Genomic DNA, 26,315 nt, shown 5'->3' with positions numbered 1-26,315 from the left:
ATGATGACTGGCGCATCACCAGGGATGTGTTAGTCATTCTGTGCCGCTGTTCCGTCACCTATGGTGTGCTGCATTTACAATGCGGCGCATCATGGGGCAAAAACAGCACAGATGCGTGATGTATCTGTGCCGTAAAGGTGGCGCATTGCTGGAGTTGTGATGAAGCTCCAGCAAGGGTCGGGGTGCCCCTGTCGCAGGGTTTCTGTTCTCACACAGAACTGTGGACAGAGGATTGGAACCTCGGCGAATTAGGGTGTCCCAAAACTCACCTTAGTAATCAAAAACCCCTTAGCAAGCTAGGTACAGTGTCACATTGGATATAACAAACTCTCAATGTTTAGACAATCCAGAATATGAACTTATAGTACCTCAGGATACGTGGAACTCATGAACAGTCGGTCGTTATATATTTTTTAGAAACCAGAACATGGAGTTAAGAAGAACACATGTGTATTTGAAATGTTTATTTACTAATGCCGTCTTCTCAGGCGTAGTATCTTAGATAATACAAGTACACATATTATCAGTAGCAAAATTACCAGCATAGTTACTAGTACATAAAAAGCGAATGGTGACAGTATGTTAACATGCTGTAAATGAATAAGAGTTAGCAACACTTATAAGCAGCCGCGGGCCGTGGAGGGGGCTCCACCCTGCTTCTCCCCCTCCCCGCCTCCCTGCCTCACCGTAACTCCCTCCACGGCCCGCGGCTGCTTATATCTCACCCTCCCTAATACACATATTATATTATTTGCTAAGAAGGTCTCTTTGTGTTGGTTTAGGGCGTGCCCATACTTTAGTGTCTTAGATTTGAAGGAATCACATCAGCATACACCAGCTCTCTCTTCATGTGAACCGCATCAAGTGTTGTGTATGTGTGTTCGGCAAAGCAATATAAAACCCGCCTCATGCCCAGAATTGGCAGAAGTTGCACTTATGTTATGAGTAAGAAGTCGTGGAGATCAGACCTCATAACAATTCTGTATCGTGTTGTTCTTGAAACTTTAGCACTCGCTGTACAGATATAGTTTAACAAGCAAAGCAGATAGTAGAGCAATAACATATTATTCTCATGTAAACCACGATGAACTACTAGGTTGAAAGCTAAAGCAACAACTAAGTGTCGTGTGCAGAAGTTGCAAAAAAGGAAAAATGGCGTTTAAACCGGTAATGAGCCCATGCTAACTTAACACGGTGTAAAGATATCCAGGACGTAGATGACACCTCCCCATGATCCGGAAACGAACTGAATAAGATAATAGAAGTGCCATCTCATGAGAGCAGATTGCAAGTTTATATGTGGACGGTCCGCAAGGTAAAGCATTAAAAACTAGGAAAATTTAATGCTAAAGAAAAATAAAACAGCCAAGTACTTTATCGAGTCTTAAGCCAATAGGCAAGGTAAATAATAAAAACTTGACAAATAAGTCAATGAATTGTCAATGAAATGCTAGTACTCAGCATATCAAACATGAAAAAGGTCTATGACATAACTGTGTATGCAAAATAAGCTGCAACAGCCTCCAATAGGAAGTCACCGTCTTCATCCGAAAACAGTTCAGCCATCCAATTTAAAAGCGGAAAAGAACATACGTGCTCTCCCAGCACCGGATCCTCTATCACCATCAGAGGACAGCTCGGTGGGTTTTCAAGAAAGCTCTGTTCCAAGAAAGACTGTGTTGCCGCCAGTAAATTCCAGGGACCAATTAGTCCATGCATCAATGCCACAGCCATAATCCTTTCGCCAGGACCAACCAACTCGTGAGTAATGATAGGAGTCATCAGCTGATTAAAGTCGACGTCAGGAGAAACCGGTCCGCAGAGACACAAATCAATGGCCCAATCGAAATCACAGGTCAGGCAGTGAAATACAGGCTGGACACAGGTGAAGTAGGAGAATCGAAAAGATAATCCATATGCCGTGCTTAATATCGCCAACGGCATTGTGCCATAATATTCTAGCATGCGATTGGGCGGGAGGTTGCATAGGAGGGACATCCATATTTAAAAATGTAAAAAAGCACAAGAGCGTCCGCTGGTAATGCAAGTAAAAATGGCAATCCACGAAGCAGAGTGGAAAAAATCGAATGAAAGAAAGCAGGGATGACTCCAAAGATTTTCTCAAATGAAGTCACGAGACCACTGGTAACAACTTTAAAAAAGTGCGCCAGGGCCTTTGTGGAGGATGCGTTAGAGATAGTCCGAACCATCTTGCTGAAATGGAAAGGCAAATCTGAATTGAAAAGGGTCTGCTCCTCTGTACGGGTGTTCGCTATGTGAAGCACGAAAGTTTCACGGGCCGAACTCAAGGCCACCTCTCTCTGAGACAAAAGAGCTCTTATTCTTGCCATGCCGTTGAAATCTGCTCCCAAGGTTGGTATTTGTGGCGAGATTGAAAACTCCCTATGTTCATGTGTGGGAGGAAATAGAACATTTCTGCAGCAAATAACCCGTTCTCTTACTGTTACGATAAAAGGAATACTTTTAATTAACCCAGAACAATCTTCATTATTGAGCATCAAATAACTACCATTTTCCAACAACTTGAACGTGGGGATGATAGCAGGAACTGGCGTGCCTTGCAACACGCAAGCCATATTTGGTCGGTGTTTGTTGCATGAACCGTGTAACTGTATGTGCCTACACATTAGTGAATGATCTGGCGTCTCAGTGCATTCCTCTCCATTCAGATAAACTTCTTGATCATCTTTGAAACATCTGTATGTGTATGGAAGCGACCAGACCTCATGAAGAAAAGCACTACCTAAAGGTTCATAACGACCTATTGGTATATATTTCATACAATTTGAAAACTTATATAAAGCAAAAGGCAGCGTTATTAAACCGTGGATAAGGCACGTTGCCAAAAAACCCGCAATCCTCTGCTGATGATGTCACTGAGCATGTCATGAATGATGTAATATGTGACATCATCAGCAGTGGTTTACGGGTAATAGTATCTCTAGTTTACTCCCCTATAGCTGTCTTTCTTTTAACATAAGTGTCTGTTTCCTTCCCTTATACTTACTGTTTTTGGTTCGCTTCCGGTTCGCGTACCGGCGAGCGAACTGGGAAGCGAACTAAGAGAAATAGAGGTTGGCACAGTTCCAAATATTGTACCAATTTTTTAATAACGGGGAGGTAGTTCTGAAAAGAACTTTTTTTTTAATTGTTTTTGTTGTTTTATATTTTTTTTATTATTTTTCGGAACATTTTTTTACTTTTTTTGAATTTTTCTGAACAGTTTTATATTTTTTGGGGTTTTTCTTGGAGGGGGCAATGAAAACGATTCATTGTAAAGGGCTCAACAGGAGCAACAAAACAAAAAAAGAAGTATTTATTATTTTGGGCGTTTCGTACAAACTTGTATATGATAGTCAATAGCTCTGTTGATCAGAGTGATGCTTCTTTCTCCGTAGGAAATGAATCCATCGCAAAATACGCAGATGTGTTTTACTTCACCAAATTTCATTTGTATATTTGGCACCATCTCCCTGCCCTCTGGTCCCGTTACTTCCGGTACAACAGATCTTCTGGCCATAATAGGGAGATTATCTAGGTCGTTCCGAAACTGTGCAGCACTGTAGTTGTTAGGATGCCACCTAGTCATATGGCGATGCATTGTGTAGTTTCCGAAACTGTATTTTTTCTCGGTTCCTCTGGACAGTCTATCTTGACATATAAGGCAAGTTACGTATCTTGCATTTACTTTTTTCTGACCTTTGGGAATTTAAAAAAATTGCCAAATGAAGTTTTCTTTCCGGTGAGACGTCCTGGGCTGCTCAGGCAAAAACTGCCTCTCTTCGTGCTCGTCGTCCTGTTCCTCTTCTTCTTCTTCTTGTTGAATTATAACTTGAGCAGGTGGTCCACTCTTCCTTGGATGTGGTGGAGGTGGTGGGGAAGCACCAGCTGAAGCTACTAAAGAAGCCATTGCTCAGTGATCACAAAGGGTCTTTCTCTCACAATTATGAAAGTCAGAGTGAGGAAAGAAGGAGGGATTTTCATCATTTGGGAAAAACAATAGTTCTCAACCAATGAAAAGTGTTCATTTTAGATTATATGACCTAGTCTTACATCATTAGGAAACCAAAAGTGAAAGGAACCAATGAAAAGTGTTATTACCAAGTCACATGACCTGCTGTGTTTACGTTAAGCGCTTTGCAGGGCCTCCCGGTTTGCTTCCAGAAACCTGCGCTTTGCGACTCGCTTCGCGTACCAGTTCGCTAACGTAGCACGTCATATGACGTATCACGCGACAACGCGAAACGTCATGCGGACGGGAGGCGTCACGATGTTGTTTTCTAACGCGGCAGTTGCGGTAAAGAAACGTTTACCGGCTCGCGGTCTATTTCGCGGCATCAAGGTCAGCTAACGGGAAGCTTCCCGATTCGCGAAGCGGGAACGAAGAAAAAAAAATATTTAAAAAAAAAATTATTCATAAACATATAAAATATATTTTTGGATTTAAAAAAGAATACATTTTACAGCTACAGATATTAGCTGTTAAAAAACCAATGAAATTCACTGAAAAAACCATAGGTTATAGACCATATATAGTTAGGAATTAGCATTTACAAAACCTTGAAAATTCACTGAAAAAACCATAGGTTATAGACCATATATAGTTAGGAATTAGCATTTACAAAACCTTATTTTACTCACACAAAACCATTGAAATTCCATATATAGTTAGTTGCACTAACTATATATCGCGCACCCGCAATCCACTGCTGATGATGTCACATATTACATCATTCATGACATGGTCAGTGACATCACTGATGACATCACTGATGACATCTCAAATGACATCACTGATGACATCACTGATGACATCTCATTTGACATCAATGACCACATCACTGATGATATCATTCATGTGACAATACAATGCATCTCCTCACATTTTAATATAACCTCTGTTTCACCCAGTGTTAAATACAGAGTATAATTTTTGAAACCATTGACACACCAATACTAGTTACTACATACGCACTCACTGATTCCTACGTCTACACACACCTTCACTCATTCACCCATACAATCATTCATACATACAATCACTCATCTTTACAACACTATCATATGCACTCATACACCTATACAGACAGTCACAGTCTGCCACTCATCCATGGAGTTACTCACTCACCTAGTCAGTCATGTAAAGAATCAATGACACTTCCATTTTCTTGTCTATGCAGTTAAACATAGAGCACCTTACATTTTCAAACATATACTAACACATACTTACCTTCTTATACAATCATTGATACAAGTACACATTGATCTGCACAGAGTCACACACCTCCCAGCCAGCCACACACACACTCAGTCTCCCATACAAATACTTGGGCAATCAATCAATAACCCATATAGTTACTCATACAGCTGCTGATCAACACATGCAGCAGTTTACAGAACAACAGACATAATGATGCACAAATTAAGACAGTTTAGTCACTAACCCATGCACTCAGTGAGACACATTTAATCACTCACTCATACAGTTAGTCATGCACCTACTAAATCCTTCGTCCAGACACTTACACATCCACTCAATCTTCAATATGTAAGACATATTTAAACTTTACAGAAACAAAAAATCACTGGATGTTGTTATCAGTCATGTCATCAGTGATGTCATTTGAGATGTCATCAGTGATGTCATCAGTGATGTCACTGACCATGTCATGAATGATGTAATATGTGACATCATCAGCAGTGGATTGCGGGTGCGCGATATATAGTTAGTGCAACTAACTATATATGGAATTTCAATGGTTTTGTGTGAGTAAAATAAGGTTTTGTAAATGCTAATTCCTAACTATATATGGTCTATAACCTATGGTTTTTTCAGTGAATTTTCAAGGTTTTGTAAATGCTAATTCCTAACTATATATGGTCTATAACCTATGGTTTTTTCAGTGAATATATATATATATGTATGTATATATATATATATATTCACTGAAAAAACCATAGGTTATAGACCATATATAGTTAGGAATTAGCATTTAAAAAACCTTATTTTACTCACACAAAACCATTGAAATTCCATATATAGTTAGTTGCACTAACTATATATTGCGCACCCGCAATCCACTGCTGATGATGTCACATATTACATCATTCATGACATGGTCAGTGACATCACTGATGACATCACTGATGACATCTCAAATGACATCACTGATGACATCACTGATGACATCATCCAGTGACTGTGTGTTTCTGTAAAGTTTAAATATGTTTTAGATATTGAAGAATGAGTAGATGTATAACTGTCTGGACGAAGGATTTAGTAGGTGCATGACTGAATGTATGAGTGAGTGATTAAATGTGTCTCACTGAGTGCATGGGTTAGTGACTAAACTGTCTTAATTTGTGCATCATTATGTCTGTTGTTCTGTAAACTACTGCATGTGTTGATCAGTAGCTATATGATTAACTATATGGGTTATTGATTGATTGTCCAAGTATTTGTATGGGAGACTGAGTGTGTGTGTGGCTGGCTGGGAGGTGTGTGACTCTGTGCAGATCAGTATCAATGATTGTATAAGAAAGTAAGTATGTGTTACTATATGTTTGAAAATGTAAGGTGCTCTATGTTTAACTGTATAGACAAGAAAATGGAAGTGTGATTGATTCTTTACAGGACTGACTAGGTGTGTGAGTAACTCCATGGATGAGTGGCAGAGTGTGAGTGTCTGTATAGGTTTATGAGTGCATATGATAGTGTTGTAAAGATGAGTGATTGTATGTATGAATGATTGTATGGGTGAATGAGTGAATGTGTGTGTAGACGTAGGAATCAGTGAGTACGTATGTAGTAACTAGTATTGGTGTGTCAATGGTTTCAAAAATTATACTCTGTTTTTAACACTGGGTGAAACAGAGGTTATATTAAAATGTGAGGAGATGCATTGTATTGTCACATGAATGATATCATCAGTGATGTGGTCATTGATGTCAAATGAGATGTCATCAGTGATGTCATCAGTGATGTCATTTGAGATGTCATCAGTGATGTCATCAGTGATGTCACTGACCATGTCATGAATGATGTAATATGTGACATCATCAGCAGTGGATTGCGGGTGCGCAATATATAGTTAGTGCAACTAACTATATATGGAATTTCAATGGTTTTGTGTGAGTAAAATAAGGTTTTTTAAATGCTAATTCCTAACTATATATGGTCTATAACCTATGGTTTTTTCAGTGAATTTTCAAGGTTTTGTAAATGCTAATTCCTAACTATATATGGTCTATAACCTATGGTTTTTTCAGTGAATTTCAATGGTTTTTTAATAGCAAATATCATAAGCTGTCGAATGTCAAGTACGTGGTAAGAAATTTTTTTCTTCGTGTTTATGCACACTGATCTGCTTTGATTGCTGCCCCCCACCCCTCATTTCTATTAGGAGTACTCTCTCTTTGCAGATAGTGAAGGGTAGTTAACGCAGCCCTTTCCCCCTTTGTAATCCGTCGTGCCTGCTTCTCTCTCCATTTGATTGATTGTTCTCTTTGGTTCATTCTCTATTTACAAACAAGCACAGAGTCGCAATACTCTGTTTAGTCTTTGCAGATAGCGAAAAATCGTGTAAAAAAACAAAAGGAATCGAGCAAAATCAGTAGGCCACTAATGGGATCTCTTTTGACCTCGCTAAAATAGAAACATTAGGAACAACCTGTTGAAAATAGCAATGCGTATGTATATAAGCGGCGTTCATTTGTGTTCACAGTACCCCTTGTTGATTGTTTCAATCGAGCATTGAATTGTTCGAAGTTAATTCTCTTAACGATCTTCTCTACCTGCAAACGAGGAAGAATAGGAATATTCTATCTCCCTTTGCAGATAGTGAAGGGTAGGTAACGCAAGCCTTTAACACGTCGTACCTATTTCATTCCTCATTGATTGATTGATTGTCCGAACATTGACTGTTTGGGAATTAGTTCTTTTTGGAGGTATTCCCTGTTTGCAAATAAACGTAGGAAAATCTTTGCAAGTAGTGAAAGGGTACGTAATGCGGACCTTTCTCCCCCGTTGTAATCTGTCATGCCTATCTACTCCCCACTGATTGATGCACCTTTTTCACCCGGACCATTTACTAGAGATACGTCATCTGGCCCGACCAGAGAGCACCCCTAGTGAAAAGGACATATGCAATAATAACGAAGTGATCACTGTATCCTGTTAACAGAAACTTTACCATGAAACAACCTGGAAAGAAAAAAATAGGAAAACGAAAATCAGTAGGCCACTGATGAACATGAACTTTTATTAAACAACAAACAAAGAAACGATAACATAACGTAATGATAAAACCTATTAATGTCCTAGAAACAAGAAAACGTTAAAGTATGCCAGTGGTGAGAGACCAGAAAAACAGTCCGAGAAACCAAATCACCCCTCGCTGTCCCAACTCATGCACTCTGAAAGTTCAAAGTTTTGAGGAGTGCTTGTAACATTGTCTGAAGCCTATTTGCAATTGCTTCATCTTCACTATTCTTAAAGTAAGTGGGGGCTGTTGTGATGCGGTGCCACCCTGAACCGCTTGACGGAGGCCCCCGAGGGACGGTGTCATGTCGCGGACTCGGAGGGGGCGCTTGGCTCCGGCCCCCTCCCCAAGTCGTGTTGCCCTGGTTTTGCCTGAGATCGCCCCCGACATAGGTGGCCGGCTCCCGGGGTCAAGCGGAACTTTTTTCCTTTTGGTGACTCTTCCATTCTTCACCTTGTCCCACAATCCGTTTCACCTAAAGACACGCTGTAGTGGGGCACCCCTTTTCCGTTTCATTTGCCATTCAGCCCGCTTTTGCTACACTGTGCCTCTTCCGCTATTCAGCTGTTTACCGCCCGCTCTTTCGACTACAGCGTCTCGCTCACCATGTACTTGAGTTGCTCCCGCTCTTGCGGTGCAGCGATAGGCGGCTGCCACAGGACTCTCAAAATGGCGGCCATCTCTTCAGATTTGGGCGTGGTCCACTAAATGGGCCTGCGACACCTTGGAACTCGGACGCTTGTCTGCTAGAGCTTGGGCTCCATTCTCGAAAGCGTCCCCTCATCCTTGAAGATTCTACAAAAGTCTTGGGGGCCCCCGACTCCCGCAGGCTTCTGGTGGGGAGCGCCTAGCATGATTGCTCGTGGAATGGCCACGACGGAGCTACGAAATGGTGGTGCTCTCATGCTAACGCCAGCTTCAGTCTGAAACATCCAGAAACACTGTAGACTACCAATTCGATCAGTTCCGGTAGCGCTCCAACGTCACCCGGTAGAGAAGAACTTGCCCTCCCCTCTTTGACTGATGGTTCTTGTTGCCTGTCCCTTCTGTTGTCATTTAACAGAACTATTTAGCCTGCTGAAAGGGGTTGTGTGCCGTCCGCTGGTTGGTGGAGACATTTTGACTATATTCTGGACCTGCGTTGTCGCGTAATGCGTCATATGACGCGCCGCGTTAGAAAGTTTAATAAATTATGAAACACAATAAACAATCCTTAAAAAATAAAAAATAAAAAAAAATATTCAACAAAAGCAACAGCTAGGTAATACACATATAATTTTATCTCCGCGAAGCGGAGCGCTGTTACAGATATATATCTTGTTTCTGAACGTTAATTTCTCAAAATGCACTGAAGCACATATATTGAGACCTAGCAAAGGCACATCGGGCTACCAGTCCCTACAATTTTTCCAAGTTTCGTGCAAATCCATTCAGCTGTTCGATCCTACCGAGAGACAAGATGGCGGCCGCTACGGACTGTTTGGAATGTTTACAGACACCGGAGAGCCAATCAGCTTCGCTTCGCAAAGCTCCGTAACGCGAAAAGTACGCGAAGCGGTGCGCTGTTACAGATATATACTTTTTTTTTAACGTTAATTTCTCAAAATCCACTGGAGCACATATATTGAGACCTAGCAAAGGCACATCGGGCTACCAGTCCCTACAATTTTGCCAAGTTTCGTGCAAATCCATTCAGCCGTTCGATTATTATTATTATTATTTTTTTTTGCCCCGCGGGGCCCTTTTAAAACCTCCACATCAAACCTAGGGGGTCAGCGAGGATCTACTATGCCCCCTTATAGTTATTTCCCCCTTTGTTTTGACCTCCTCTTGTCTCTCGATCCTACCGAGAGACAAGATGGCGGCCGCTACGGACTGTTTGGAATGTTGACAGACGCCGGAGAACCAATCAGCTTCGCTTCACAAAGCTCCGTTGCGCGAAAAGGCCGCGAACCAGTGCGCTGCCTGGTCCGCGCTTACAGATATATATCTTTTTTTAAACGTTAATTTCTCAAAATCCACTGGAGCACATATATTGAGACCTACAAAAGGCACATCGGGCTACCAGTCCCTACAATTTTGCCAAGTTTCGTGCAAATCCATTCAGCCGTTCGGGCTAAAAGTGAGGCCAACCGCCCTATGGAAATTAACATGGGAAAAACGCGTTTTGGGACCCCCCTTTTTTCTCGGCCCCCCCTTGACGAACCCCCCCCAAATTTTCAAAGGCTGCTCAGAAACAAAATGTGCCATTTTCCTGAAAATTTCAGCCAATTCCGTCCACAAACGCCAAAGTTATTAGACATAGAATTTTCAAAAATCCCATAGAGAAAAAATCCTAACTATATATACCTACTGGCGACCGCCAGTAGGTAATATATATATATATATATATATATATATATATATATAGCAGCACAAATCAACTTCCTCCAGTTGAAAAAATGGCAAGCACACTGGTATCCGACTTCAAAGATTGTTTATTGCAAACCCCCCTTCACCCCAGACACTTCAAAGATTGTTTATTGCAAACCCCCCTTCACCCCAGACAGACACGTTTCGCTATACTAGCTTCGTCAGTGTCAGTTCGTGTGCAGCCAAAATTCGCCATTTTAAACCCTGCTCCTCATTGCTTCTTTCATCGAAATAGAAGAGGATTTCATTAGTAAAAACAGTGGCCATCTTGTAGTATATACATTTACATACATTTCATAGGTTTTAAATGGCGATTAATAAAGTGCTTTAGTGCTCATTTTAAAAGAAACCATAGTTTTGGAACAAAAAAAAAAAAAAAATATATATATATATATATATATATATATATATATATATATATATATATATATATATATATATATATATATATATATATATATATATATATATATATATATGTGATCCATCGAGCAGGGTCTGAGAAAAAGGAGGTGGCCCAAAATACTTTTTTCTTCATGCAATTTCCATAGAGTATTTTAGGTCACAATACAGAAAAAACAGCAGAACAACAGATTAGACTAAAGTTGGCATAAAGCGAAATCTTTGCTTGGAAAGCATGCTTTTTGTGATTTGGTGTAGATTTGTTCAGGTGTTTTTGAGGAACTAAGGCTCAAATGTATAGATTAATTGACAGTTCGTGTTCAGATATGTTCTGGCCACTTTAAAGAAAACTAGTTAATCTTGAGTGGTGGTCACAACCTGAACAATATGTTGTAGCAGCCATTACAGCACTCAGTGACATGGTCTGAAAATGAGATAAAGAATGTATATAAAGGGGTAGGGTGAGCACACCCTAGCCCTCAAGGGCATGAGGATAGTCCACAAGGGACCCCTGCCATCTTTGAATGGCTGGCCACAACATTGAGAGCATGTGGTGGCAGCCATTACAGGACTCTGGGACATGGTTCCCATTGAAATGCAATGTGGTGAATTCCTGCTTTGAGGCTCACCAAAAAGGATCACATATAAAGGGTGATAACAGACTTCACTCACAATATATATCATTTGTTGGTGTACCACACTAACTTTTAGAATTGTTGTGTATTGTAAGGTGATTTTACCTTGTGTATTCTAAGTTGATTTTATATTTTACCTATTCCTCTCCTGGGATTCCCTGAGCCATGTCTGAGAGAAAACTATTTTCTCACAGACACTTTGGAAAAAAGGCATGCACTTCCAAAAGTAGCCTGTCAGTTGATTGCCCAGTGTTCTACTGCAGCCTCCCAATGTTAGAACTGGATCATTCTTATTTATGATAAAAGTGTTGCCCACCTGAAGTGATCTTGATTAAATCATAGCTGTAATACTGAATGCAGAGGATACATAGGATACTGCAGTAAATGAAGTTACGAGGAAGCTTGATAACAATAAAGTCCCCCAAGATGGCCACACTAGAAAAAGTAGCCAAAATATCAGCCACATGTAGGCCAAATATATCCCAACGATTGAAATGCGCAAAATGCTTAAGCCCCTCATGCATCAAATAATCAAGTGATCAACTGGATAAAAATCGTAAGACTAGAAACAGGTTTAAAAGCCCTTAGTCACTATTTCAGAACTCACAAAATGTATCCTTCTTTTAGCATTCTAGACCACAAACCATAATGTCTGTGAGAAAATCAAACCTCATTTTATTTATTTCTAACGGAATTGCTCCCCTCAGGATTTGTCCATGTGTTGAGGATTCTCAACTGCAACCCCTTATGATAAGGATGGATACTTCACCTTTGAGGTTGGACTTTGCAGAGGTGGTGGTTTATGTAGCATGGATGTTTGACAGGTGTGGTATTCCCTCTTAATCCAATACCTCTTTAATTTTTTGCTCCCACTCCAGGAAAGGTGGGTGTCCTGAATATGGGCCAAATCTGTGTGTAATTTATGTAGAAACGATAATATCTTCATGCACTCAATATAATGAGTGAAGCCATTTACATTTCGGAAGAGAAGAGTTAAGGGCTTTGCGACTTGCATCGAGGTAGTGGTTGGGAAGTATTCTTGCCGGAAATGGGGGAGAGTGTTTAATGCATAGGAGGTAGTTAGAGATGACATACCCCCACCTAACGTGTGGATTGGTTGTGAGTAAAACTCCAATCTAACACCTCATCGAAGTGAATGAGTGTGGTGTGGATTCAGTAAGATAAATGGCATCTGATTTCTTTTAAGTTCTGAGCATTATGTTTGGTTTTACAACTGATGGCAGGTGCCAAAAAGGTTTGCCGGGGACTCTACTGTATCTGGGTGATAAGGAAGACACTCTACGAAGTGACTTACCACTCAAAGAGGTGTTGTACATATATGTTTCTATGGAGCACACAGGTGTCTACGTATGTATCAGTTAATATAGTGTGTAGTATAGACAAACAATCAGGTATCCTAAGGAACAAATTACTAGCAAAGTTACTGCTTTAATAGCCTTTTTGTATGGGTATCTTTCATCATGCCATTCAAATATAAAACACCAACAACAAAATTGTTCAGCCTTTAGGCTCCTCTTCTTCCCAGTCCGACATGGTTCTGATGATACAATTGTATTGTCTAGGCATGTTCATCTCCATCCCGCGAATGGAGAAATGGCATGATAGGTTGATGGCTGCCATTAGCGGTTAATTGGTTAGTTGGTTTTTAGGACTGACCTCCATTTGTCTCATGTCGATGGTGACCAATCTCTCCAAGCGATTTTGGACTATCCACTAGATTCTCATTACTTCTCTGAGCCATTCTTTCTCTTTTTGAGGGAAAGACTGTTGCCTGTTCCATCATTTGAATCATGTTTATTGCCAGGACATTCAGTATTCGGGCTGTGCGCATGTCTGCCTCATCCAGGGTAACTAGGAAGTCTTCTAGCTTACCAGGATCATTAAACTCTCAGATATGTCCTCCATTAATGCTTAACATACATGCAGGGTCCAAGACGTCATACCGAATGTCCAGGTGTTGTAGTCTGGGCCTTAGTGACTGGAAGCACTTTCTCATTTATGCCGTTTCTCTGGAAAAGTCTTGAAGCCAGATGTCCGACCACTGAATTTTGTGACTCGCAAATTGCGACAAATTGCGAGTCGCAAAATTCAATATACAACAGTGTCTCAGACACTGTTCGGGATTCCCAATGGGGTCGCAAATTGCATGCCTCATGAATATTAATGAGGCTGTCGCAATTTGCAACCTGTTGGGAATGGCTAGCTCTCCCAGGGATGGTGGCCTGCTAGGGCAGCAGACCACCATGTATTTGACTGCTTTGTCAATAAAGCAGTTGTTTTTTAAAAATGCATCTTAAAAAATGCTCGTAAAAATGAAAAATTAATCTTTTCAGTTTCATTTTTTAAGGTCAGGCAGTTGTCCCTGGGATCACTTCCTGCTCTTGACATTTTTTGCATACCCATTCACAAAGGGAAGGGGTCCCCAGGGGGGACTGCAAATGCAGTCGTAAAACACTCCTGCATGGCTTTTGCACTCGCTATTAGAAAGTGATGCCTTTGGCATGCCCCTTCCTAATAGCGAGTCGCTAACCCAATTTTGTGAGTAGCTAATAGACTAGCGACTCGCAAAATAGGGTTAGTACATTGTTCATCCATTTTTTGCAGTCTCAAATGGGCCAATTGCACCTTTGAGACCTCGAAAAACGGTCACACATCTGGCACCTGGTTTGTACACATTTTATATCCTTCATTTGTGAATAAGCCCTGTTGTATAGCTTGTGTAATCGCTTTTCTTGCTTGTTGTGATGTAAGAAGCAAACAATGCTTTGCTGGGGTGCATCGGTGCTGATGTTGAACCAGGTTAGAATCCTGTTCGCCCATTGTAGCTCTAGCAGTAGATGGAATACTAGTGTGGTGGCTTTGGGTGTTAATTTACTTTAATGGCCATAACATTGTCACTGTACATTTCTCCAGTATGCTGGAAAACTGCAGGTTGTCTCACATTTTCTGGTTTTCTAATGCAGTGATCTTTGGTAGAATGAACCAGAGGTCTTGCTGACAGTCCATCGCATTGATGATTTTTTGTTCCATGTTTGCCAACCTGTCCTCAGTTAGTGTGAGATAGAATTTGAAAGCAGCTAGGTCCAACCTCGTTGAGGTGATTTCTATGAAGGTTTTGGACATGGTTTCTTCTGTCAAAGCTGTTGATGTCTGCAATGCTGAAAGTTCTTTCCAAATGGTATTGAGTGCTGTCCTGTGGTCCTCATCTTTTGGGGTTTTGTGCAACTTTCTGGTTACCGCCTCGGTAAATAGCAGCTGGGAATCGGGTATGTGTGATGGTCTGAATTTTCAAGTGTTTGGTTTCTAACCAGGTTCCAGTCTCTTCGCAACAATACGGCATAAACCTGAGATAGATCTTTTGACTGGTGCAAGGACTTTTGTGATTATTACTGAATTGCAAATAGGAGGTGTCAAGAAAGGAGTTCCACCCCCTTCCCAATTCAGACGTGAATTTATTGAAAGTTTACTATTTCAATTGCTGTCACAAACAATTGATCAGCTAGCAACCCCTAGTAGAGGTGGTAACTATTTTGTAAAGGGGAAGGTGGGCCCGTAGGAGACCTTTCCTATTGGGAATTCTGTGGGCAACCTCAGGGAAAAGACGTTTTCCAAACAGAAAACTTTTTTTCTTTGAAAGCAGCACTGGTTCCTTTAAGTAACATGGGCTGTTTTAAAAGAACAAAAGACTATTCTATTTTGGAATGGTGGTGTGCTGTCCCTTGCAGGTCACCATTCTTGTGATTATAGGCTATCACAGAAGGTGGCAAATTGGCACCAGCCCAATAAATATGAATTAGCCAGGTCATTGTGGAACCCCCTGCAATTAAGTATTTTGTGACCCGACCAAATAGTTCATAGGTTGGTTTGTAAAATACCATTCCTTTCACAAAAAGTATGTCTGCAAATTGTCACCACGTTTTGCGCATTAAATATTAATACAGTAGGACCCTAACTTTCATAAGGAGATGGATGCCACTCATACTCACTCCTTCCTTACAGTTCTATCAAGTGGTAAGTACCTGCTGAAATCTGCATAAGGCATAATAACACAAACGTTAAGCTGTTTCGACACCAGCCAGGTAAATAGTGAAGTTCCTCTGCTACTTGCACTGCTACTGGCAAAGTTGTGCATACTGTCTGCTATTTAGAAAACCATCAGTTGAATAATGACATTTCATTCTATTTGCAAGGGCACCGGACAAATTGTACATCATTTCTGCTATTTAGCCAGGATTTGGGTAAATATATATATATTTTGTACCATTTGCCAGGTGAAATAGTCAATAATATCAGCCATTAAATCAGCAGTGAGGAAACCAATTATTTTATTTGCTATTTACATGGCTACTGCCCAAATAGTAAATAATGTCTGCTGTTTTGCCAGCAGCTGGGAAATGCGAGAAGTTCCTTCGTTATTTGCATATTAAGATGTGGTTCCTCATCATGTGTCCTCTTTCGAGGTCTGCCCTGCACTGGGTCAACATTTTAAAAAGTGTGGAAAAGGGGGTCACTTCTTAAGAGTGTGTAGAGGAGGGAGAACAATAAATGTTCGCTGTGTCATGAATAAACACAACGGGGATTATGATGAGGAAAACTATGGAGAGTAGAGAATTACTTCTGGGAGTAAGATGTGTAAGCAAAATGGTGAAAAACTGGTTGTAGACCTGAACCTCAATGTTTCCATTGAAGGACACACAATTCAGTTGTTGGTTGACACTGGTGCAGGCATAACCATTATCTCTCAATGTTTCTTTGAAAAAAACTGGCATAGTAAAATCTTGTCTCCTCCTGATAGTTTAACTGTAGCATTTGAAGGTAGTAGAGTAGATCTCATTGTTTCTTTTCTGGGCTAACATCAAACTTTTTGAGGAATCCATTAAAGGTAAAGAATTTATGGAATCAATGTTTTAGGTCTAATTCACCAGGCTGAATATGGAATCATAATAAGACCTGGCTTAGACCAACCTATCACTCTTGAAAAAAGAGATTGGGTTCAGTGAGCGACATGAAAAATATGTGGGATAAAAGATTTTGCAATGTATTTCAAGATAAATTGGGGACGATTTCAGATTTTGTCTATACCATTAAAGTTAAGCAAGGCATTTTACCAGTCAAGCACAAACTATGCAATATTCTGCTGAGTGTAAGAAGAGATCTTTCAATGATGCTAAAAGATATGTGTGCACAGGGCATCATTGAGAAAATGGAAGCAACTCTATGGTTGTCTCCCATAGTTTTGGCAAAGAAAACATCTGGTGAACTCATGTGTGTGTAAACATGAGAAGTGTCAATGAAGCCATATGGGTTGATAATTATCCTTTGCCTATAATTGAAGATTTAATAACTAAGGTTGGTCAGTCCAGCTGGTTCAACAAACAGGATTTAAGAGCGGCTTACCATCAAGTTGAACTAGCTGAGAGCTCCCATCATTTAACAGCCTTTCTGACACCCGATGGAGTACCCCAATTATTCAGAATGCCCTTTTGCATAGCTGCTGCTGCAGCAATATTTCAGAAACTTATGATGGAAATGTTCAATGGTATGAAAAATGTTGTCATCTTTAGAGATGATATTTTAATATTCTCAAAGACAGAACATGAACATGACTGTGCATTAAGCAATGTATTGGAAATTTTGGAAAAAAGGGGTTCCATTCTACGAAAAGATAATGCATATTTAAAACGAGGTAAATTGAATATTTGGGCCATGTATTTTCAGAACACAGTGCGAAACCTAAACCTAGCTTAGTGAAAAGCATTGTGGGTGCTCTTGCCCCACAAAATAGAGAACAGCTACAATCTTTCTTAGGGTTATACAAAAAATAATGTCTACCATCCCTGAATGTTTCAAGGCTTTTCTAAAAAAGGGGGATGAATTTGGTTGGTCCGAATTGTGTCAGAGCACTTTCAAGAGAGTTAAAAAGGATATAACATCAGCACCTGCTCTGCAGTCGTTTGTAGAAGGCAGAAAGACAATTGTCACTGTACATGCATCTGAATATGGGTTGGGGGCAGTACTAACCCAGTTAAATGACCCTCATGATAAAACTGTCAGTTTTGCCTCCAGGACACTACTTCTAGCCAAACGCAAATATTCTGTCATAGAGGAGGAACTTTTGGCATGTGTGTGGAGTGTAAAAAAGTTCAGAGAATATTTATAGAGAAGGCCATTTATCTTGAAGACCAATCATCATCCTTTGGTAGACATTTTATCAGGGAGAAGATTGAAACGTACACCCGCTTGAATTGCCAGACGATCTGACAGATTACTCGATTTTACATTTTCAGCGGAGTACATACCGGATGGGAAAAACACTAGAGTAGACTGCCTCTCTAGACTACTCATGAAGATTCCAATGAATACGATTGGGAGTCAGAAATTGAGGAATGTTTTATCGGGCAAATGGGTGATGTCGACATATATAAGAAAGAGAGTGAATGAATACAAGTGCTGAATGATGATGTTTTACTAAAAGAAGTCTTGCAGATGATTGAATCAGGTTGGCCGAAAGAGAAAAACTTGTCTGATGAGTTACAGTTATTTTGTCAGTGGAAAGTGGCACATTATTGCGTGCTGATAAATGGATTCCTCCCTTTTGTTTCCGGCAACGCATAGTTGAATTGGCACATTCAGGTCATTTGGGCTCAACAGCTACCAAAAGAAGAGTGAGAGAAGACTTTTGGTGGCCAAAAATGGATAATGAAATTGATAGTTTTGTTTAAAGATGTGAGAAATGCAAGGTGATTAGAAAAGTTTTGAGAACTGAAGACACAGTCGAGTCAGCTGCAAGTTGTCCTGGTAGAGCATCACAGCCGGTGGGTTTGGACTTTCTAGGACCGTAACACATTCTTCCCAACTGTATGATGTACTTCATTGTCATGATAGATCATCTATCCAGATGGATGGAGGTTAGGCGTGTTAAGGAACCTACAACCAAAAGTGTATCAAGTTCTTCCAAGATGTTTTTGTCAGAGAAGGAATTCCTGAGGAGATCTCGACTGACAATGGTGTTCAGTTCACTTCTCTGGAAATTGTGTCTTTTATGGAGAAATTTTGTTTTAAACACATAAGGGCACCGCTATATCACCCCCAGAGCAATGATAACATTGAACTTTTAATAGAGTTTTAATTGAATGCATACAGTCCACATTGAGATGCAACATGGATGTTGAAAAAGCGATCAAGGAGTTAATTTGGTGTTACAGAACGACACCCCACAGTGTCACGACAAAGACTCCTTTTGAACTAATGCGAGGCAGGAAGGTTGCTAAAGAGTTGTGTTCTTTTTGGATGACTAAGCTGTTCCCAAAGGACACAAACATAAGTGAGTCTTGGAGTATTGCAGAAAGCAAATCGAATTCATTCAGTGCCAAGGGGGTGGAAATTGGTGGGTAGTGTGAGCAGACTAAAGGTTGGAGATTGGGTACGTGTTAAAAATCCCTGTTTAGTTGGGAAAGGTTGTTCCAAGTTTAAAGAGCCTACACAAGTATGTGAACTAAGAAGGTATGTAGTCAAACTGTCTGACAAGAACTGGTGGAATACTTCTCGTATAGCACTAGACCCCAGTGTTTGTAATGATGAGAGACACAGTTATGAATGGTCACACAACAAAATTAATGGAGGAGACATGCATAAAGTTTTGTGGAGGAGTGTTTGCCCTAAGTTTGCACCTAGCAAGTGGCAAGATTTTATCTGTAATTAAGTTCATAACACCACCTTGAGTTTCCCTCCGTTAAACTTTGGAGGGGTGGGAAGGAATGTATTTTTATTTTGTTTGCTATTCCTTTAGCCATTTTTTCTGGTCGTTATGTCACACATTTTATTACATTTTTGTAAAGAAACTCTGTTCAACGAAATCATTGCTATTGTATTTTCCTCGGATTTTTTTTTTTTTTTTAAAGGGGAGATGTGTGGTGATGTATGTCCAGAGCGCTGTGCCGTCATTTAATGCTGTGACATCTTTGGAATTCCATGACAGGCAGATGTCTCTGAGCCCCTTTAAGAGACACGTCATCTCACTGAATAAATACGTTAATACTTCAACAAACGTGTCAGCCCCTTCTTCAGGGTGATACCCCGAAACCGGCCCCAGGATGCTTGTTTCTGGTTCAGGGACAACCTGGCTTGGGAGTTCGGGCTGGACTGTTTCCATGAGGCACGGGGTCAAAACTGATTAGCTGGGTCTGAACTGAGGTGGCGAAGTGAGCTAAAGAACGATGATGGATTCAACCCAGATCTGTGACTGTTTCAGAACTCCGTCCATCATCTCCTTGTGTTTGCTTTGGGAACAAGGAGCGGCCTGTGCTTGTGAAAAAAAGCATCATATGCAGAGACTGCCTGGGACAGGTTGAGATGGTAAGGAGCTGGAAGGACTCTATAAATACAGAAGCATTACACTGAACACACACCGAGGAAATCACGAGGCACAGACTGTATTGGTGTGAAGATTAAGCAAAAAAAAAGACTGTCATAGAGAGATTGAGACATTGAAAAGGTGTACAGAGATGGCCAAAGGGTATTGAGAGCAGAGGCAAACAGAGGCCGACAGAGGAAGATCAGAGACTCAAACTGGAACGAAGAGCACAAGGTTGCCCGTTATATGCATCATGCCCCAGCTTGTTAAAAACCACACTTGTGGCAGTTTTCTAACACTTCCACAACATCCGTTCTCCCCCACGTACTACTACCACAGCCACCAAGTGTACCTAATCTACAGTGAAACGTCAGTCATCTGGCAACAGGTTAGTAGTTCAGAATGTCTGCTATTTAATCTACAACGGCATACATTGTAAGGTTTTTTCTCCAAATGGTACCTAATCTCTGCTAGTTTGTCAGTGTATAGTGATAGTGAAGCCTCTTTGCTAGTTGAATGCCCATTGGCCAAATAGTACATGATCTTTGCTATTAACTCAGCTCCTGGAAAAATAGGGAATTTTATGTGCTATTAGCATGGCTGCCGGCTAGCCAGTACATGATCTCTGCTATCTGGCTGGGTAAACAGTCAAGCTTCCTTGCTGTTTGCATGGCTGCTGACCAAATAGTACAGTGTCTTTGCTATTTAGTTGGCAGCTGAGTAAACAGTGAAGCTTCTTTGCTGTTTGCACAGCTGCCGGTAAATGGTACATGAAATCTGCCATTAATTGGCAGCCGGTAAAATAATGCTCTTTTTGTTATTTACAGCCATTGGCCAACTTGTCCATAATCTCTGCAATTTAGTCAGTGGCTGGGTAAGTAGTGAAGTCAATTTGCTATTTGTCCAGCTGCGGGCAAATAGTACATAATAATTTTTTATGAGTCCAAGAAAATAGTGAAGTGTTTTTTGCTGTTTGCATGGTCGCTGGTGAAATAGTCAATGACCACCACTCTTTTAGTCAGCAGCTGGATAATGAGTGAAGTCTCTTTGTTGTCTGCAGGGTCCCTGGCCAAATAGTACACGATCACTGCTATCTTGCCAACATCCCAAAATAGTACATGATCTCTGCTATGTAGTCGGCAGAGGGCTAAATAGTTGAGTTTCTTTGCTGTTTGCAGTGCTGCCAGCCAAATAGTACACCCTCTCTACTGTTTAATCGATGGCTGGGTAAATAAGAACATTTGCTATCTATTAACATTGCCACCAGTAAAAAAAAAAGTGCAAAATCTCTGCTATTTAGCCAGCATCTGTGTAAGTGTAAGCAGTGGGTATTCACTATTTACCCAGCGGCTGGGTATATAGCTACTACCATTTAAACTGCAGCTGTTAATTGGTTTATATTACACGAAATAAACAAACTACTTGTCTGGCAAGCTTCAATGATGTTACCCTAAGCCTTGCTTTCTAATTCCATCCAAACCTTCCCCCATCATGATATTAAAATCTTCCATTACTGTGGCCTGGAAGCAATAAGTTACACCTGTCATCATTCCATGCTTTACCTGCCCAATACGTTCGGACAAGTGGACAACACATGTGGCTACTCTCAACCTCCTTATACAGAGTACAATCCCCCTTCATACTCTTTCAATCCAACCTGTATGTGATTGAAACAATCAGAACCATGGAATTACCTCAGTGGCCTAAACGCTGCATTATTAGTAAGCCTGGTGGCCTATCTGGGTACTAGCTAACTTAAGGTCCACCTCTCAAACTGAGGAAAGGTGGATTGTTTGTTGAAACACAGTATATAGTTTCAGAAAACCTCTGGCTCCTTTCAGGATTGCCTAAGAGTGGATCTGTGTAACTCTAAATCCATCTCCTACATGTATAAAGGCTTCTTTAGAGTCTCTGGCCTCCTGACTGCAGCTCCTGACTTCCAGCCCTTCTCTCTTAAGCTCCTAAGAGACAATCTCTAACTCCCAACAGATAAATATTTTCCTTCATCTGAGCACCAACTTTCAACATCGCAATGATGGCATCACAGTGTCCTTCGGCATTCATTCATTCTGCACAACAACACTTCTTCATGCACATATTGTGCAAATAAACAATACGTGAAAGCCTGGAAAAATATGCCCTCAGCAGTAAATAAGGCAAATGCTGCTTTAAGTCATGTTCCAATTAATTGCTACTAAAAACACATTTTATTGCTCTTGTTACCAGTCTTTGTTATCCAAAGGTTTTAATTTTCAACCTCTTAGGCATTGCACTTACTGTGATCAGGAAGAAGCAAGCAAAAAAACACTCTCCATAATGCGTAGAAGATAAAATATCCTTGCTGTTCTGTTGTACATGGTACACATGCATAGAGGGCTGGTAACAGAATTTGTGTGAGTCCAATAGAAAGAAGTGTACAAAAAGTGATGGATGGAATGTTTGAATTAAACTCAGCCACTGGTAATTATTCGGTCCATTGCTATTTTGCACATCATGTCACCTCAGTTTTTACCCAGCTATGTATGTGCAAATCAACCTTGAACGTGCTCCAATAAGAACAGTCCAGCCCTAGCTGCCAGTCCAGGTCCCCCTCGAACTTGAACTCAAGCAACCCAAGGCCAGTTGAGCCCTCATCAGGGTGCATTAGTCAGGGTTAGGTGAGTGAAAATGGCACAGTGTGCATGGGATCCACGTCTGGGCATACCTGTCCCCCTTAGGGTATAGTGCTGCAGCACACAAAAAAGTGATGGATCGAATGTTTAAATTAATCTTAGCCACTGATATTAACTTGCAGTCGCATCTACGCCTTTGGTATTTTGTGCACCATGCCACCTGAGTTTGGACCTATCCATATACAAATAAGTCTTGACCCAGCTCCAATGGGAGCTCTCCAGCCCAAACTACCAGACCAGGTTCTCCCTGAACTGGAACATATGCAACCCAAGACTGGTTTCACTCATAGCTTGATTACAGTCTCACAGTGTTCATGGGCTGCATGTCTGGGCATACCAGTTCCAATTAGAGTGTTATACTGAAGTATACAATTAGGGATTAATGGAATGGTTGAAATAATCTCAGCCAGTTTAACGGAAAGACCACTTTAATGCCCTCATCTCCTGACAATGAGTTGTTTGCTACTTCTTACTACAATAAACTGTAGTATTGAATATTAACCCTTAGAATGTCTTTGTTCAAGGAAATTGAGGACAGAATATCGAGGGACAAAATGTTGAAAGGTAAGAGTTTATAGGGAAGTATAGATTTACTATTTCTATAATCACATCTATATAACATGAAGATATAGGTACTGTGTAGGTATATATGTGGAGGTAGGTATAGAAAATCAAGACTTGGGTATCTGTCAAAATGTTCAATATCTTACCCTTGATATTGTGTCCCATCAATATTCTGGGGTCGATATTCAGGGTGTAAACCTAGACTATATGGTGCCCTATGCTTTTGGTGCCCTAAAGGATGGCATAGTGTTGCTTTTCTACCGAACCAGGAAGCACCCTTTCAGTAAAGGACTTTTACATCAGAATCATGACACAAGCAAAATGTGTGTGCATGAAATTTCAAGTTGAGGAATTGATACTCGTTTGTATAAAAAGTTCCAAAGAAAACATCGAAAAAATGTCATCATCGGAAATAGTGCCACTTTAAGCATAGCTATGTCACTCAAAGAGTAAGGTAAACGTCTCTGAAATGTGCTCAATAAACACTGTTTGCTTGGTTTGAGTGTCATCCGTGCAATGGAGGTGAACATGTGTTGACAGCAGAGAACATCAAAGGTGTCATCAATCAAAAAAGATAAAGTCATTGTGAATAAACCAGAGTGAGGATCAATCTCAAAACCTCCCACTTGACCTATATTTCTTTTTTTGCAAGGCTGAACCAGCTCATTTGGGCTACTTACATTGGAGACACGATGCACAAACAAATCGCTATTTTATCAAATAATTTTTTTATTTTTTCAAAAAGGCCATTTGTTTCATTATCTGTATCAAAAAAGTTAAAAGACATACATTATGTTAATTTTTTTCATTTATCTTTTTTACATAATGTTGCTCATTTCAATAATAACGAGAAACAATGTTTATGAACATTTTCATTCAAGTGAGCAATCATTTATATAACCCCTATAAATACACCACATACACACACTAGCCTCTGGCAAACACATACATACTCACTCATGCCACACAGATTATCATACCCACACAAGATCACATACACCTAATGGTCATACAAAGGACAAAGATGTTTCAGTCTTCGTGACCGTGTTGTGGGCTGGGTGTAACACAGACAGGTCAACGCACGTTTCAGTGGTATTTTTCAAATTGTGACCACCTTCTTCAGGACCGCCAATGTTACACAATTTTAGGCGAGTGGTATGGATATATGATCTAGGTACAAAAATGTGTTGCTGAACCACTATGAGATGAATCACTCAGTATGGTGAAATGACGTACACCACACATATCATTTCAAATATTTATACACAGTAACACTTAATATTTTCAACTTTATTTACATATGTTGACATTAATACATTGGATTTTCTAACACTATCTAGGCATGTTCCTTTGCATCATAAGTTATTTGTGAGTGAGATTATGACTGGTTCCCATGGTGTCTCCTGATCCATAAATACCCTTTCCTATCCATTAGACCTGGAGTGGGTCCCTCCTTAGGGTAGGACTCCACCTACCCACATCACCGACTGCCCGCCAGAATACCTACCTCAGGCATCCCATGCACCCAATACTACTCCCCCCCAAGGGCCAGTGCTAGCTTAGTGCCAAATGTGCATGCACGGGTGGATGGCCAGAAGGACCAGATGCAAGCGATGGCTCACAACCCGCGTACACCTGGGTCCTCCATTTGACTCCCTACCAGCATCCCTTGAAGGGCCCTTTGACTTCGCTATCATGCTTATGTAAGAAAAGGTATGCCAAATTGTCACACTAATCGTGACCTCAAGGCTACATAAAACAAACATACAACATAGCAATCTACTTCGAAGGAACGAATTGTTTAACAAGACAATTATCATGGACAAAGACAATCCACCCTAGGAACAATGATGGCATAGATACTAATTACTATGAGGATGGTGGATGTGGCAAACTAAATCCCTAGTCGGCAAGGTAGCGGGCTTCATTCCTGTATGGTGGGGAGCGGGAGGGAAAAGATGCGCTTGCTGCCTCGCAGCTACTTTTATGGGCGAGGCCTGATGTGTGAATTAGGACGCTTGACCCTGAAGTACTTCAAGTGTTCCGGGGGTCATGGCTGCACTGCACGCCAATCACCTGCTGCTTTACTGGGGTGCAGTGGCACATTGAGCTACGAACTCCCAGTGCCGGCTGGGCAAGAACTGCCATATGTGCAGCTCCCCCGATATGGGGAGCCTTTGCCATGTGGTCTGGTATAACCGTGGTCTCCCCTCGCCTGACCAGAAGTCCGCCTCCCCCAACCCATTCCATTGCTCCCAAATTTTCAAGCAAATATGCACAATCTTTTGGGTTAGGAGTCGTAAAAGCCAGGCCGTATTTTTATTAAAACATACAAAACTTTATTGCAGCATAACCACACACCATTTCAAATATTTATACAAAGTAACCTTTAACATTTACAACTTAATTTTCATATGTTGATGCCTAGCCTTAACAGAGACGCTAATACATTGGATTTCCTAACACTATCTAGACATGTCCCAGGGTATCTCAATTTATGCCCTCGAGCCCTACTCTCCACAAGGGACAGTACAAGCTTCATGTCAATTGTGAATGCATGGGTGGTTGGCAAGAAGGACCAGATGTCAGTGATCGCTGACAACCCCCGTGACCATGAAAACAGCTGACTGGAAGTAGCATCAGGGCGATGAGATTTCATATGATGGAGCCACCTGATGACCTCTATCTGGTCCACTGCTAAGGAGGGCCTAGAGGTATTAATTCTCCTGATCTCCTTATCAAATTCTTTCCAGGCCGAACCACCTTACTCATCATGAGCACACATAATCCTATTTTGATAGCACTCATGTTGGGGGCCCAAATCATTAAAACTCTCCACCACAATTGCTTGCTAAATTGTTTCTTCAACTTTCTTCTTGCATGGCCAATGGACACTGTCCCTAGTGTGCAAACATTCCTGGCAACGTTTGGCTTCCCTCCAGTCAGATTTATTCACCAGCAACTCAAAGGTATC

This window comes from Lissotriton helveticus, chromosome 6, assembly GCF_964261635.1.
Source record: "Lissotriton helveticus chromosome 6, aLisHel1.1, whole genome shotgun sequence".
Taxonomy (NCBI): Eukaryota; Metazoa; Chordata; class Amphibia; order Caudata; family Salamandridae; genus Lissotriton; species Lissotriton helveticus.
This window is presented reverse-complemented; position numbering follows the sequence as displayed.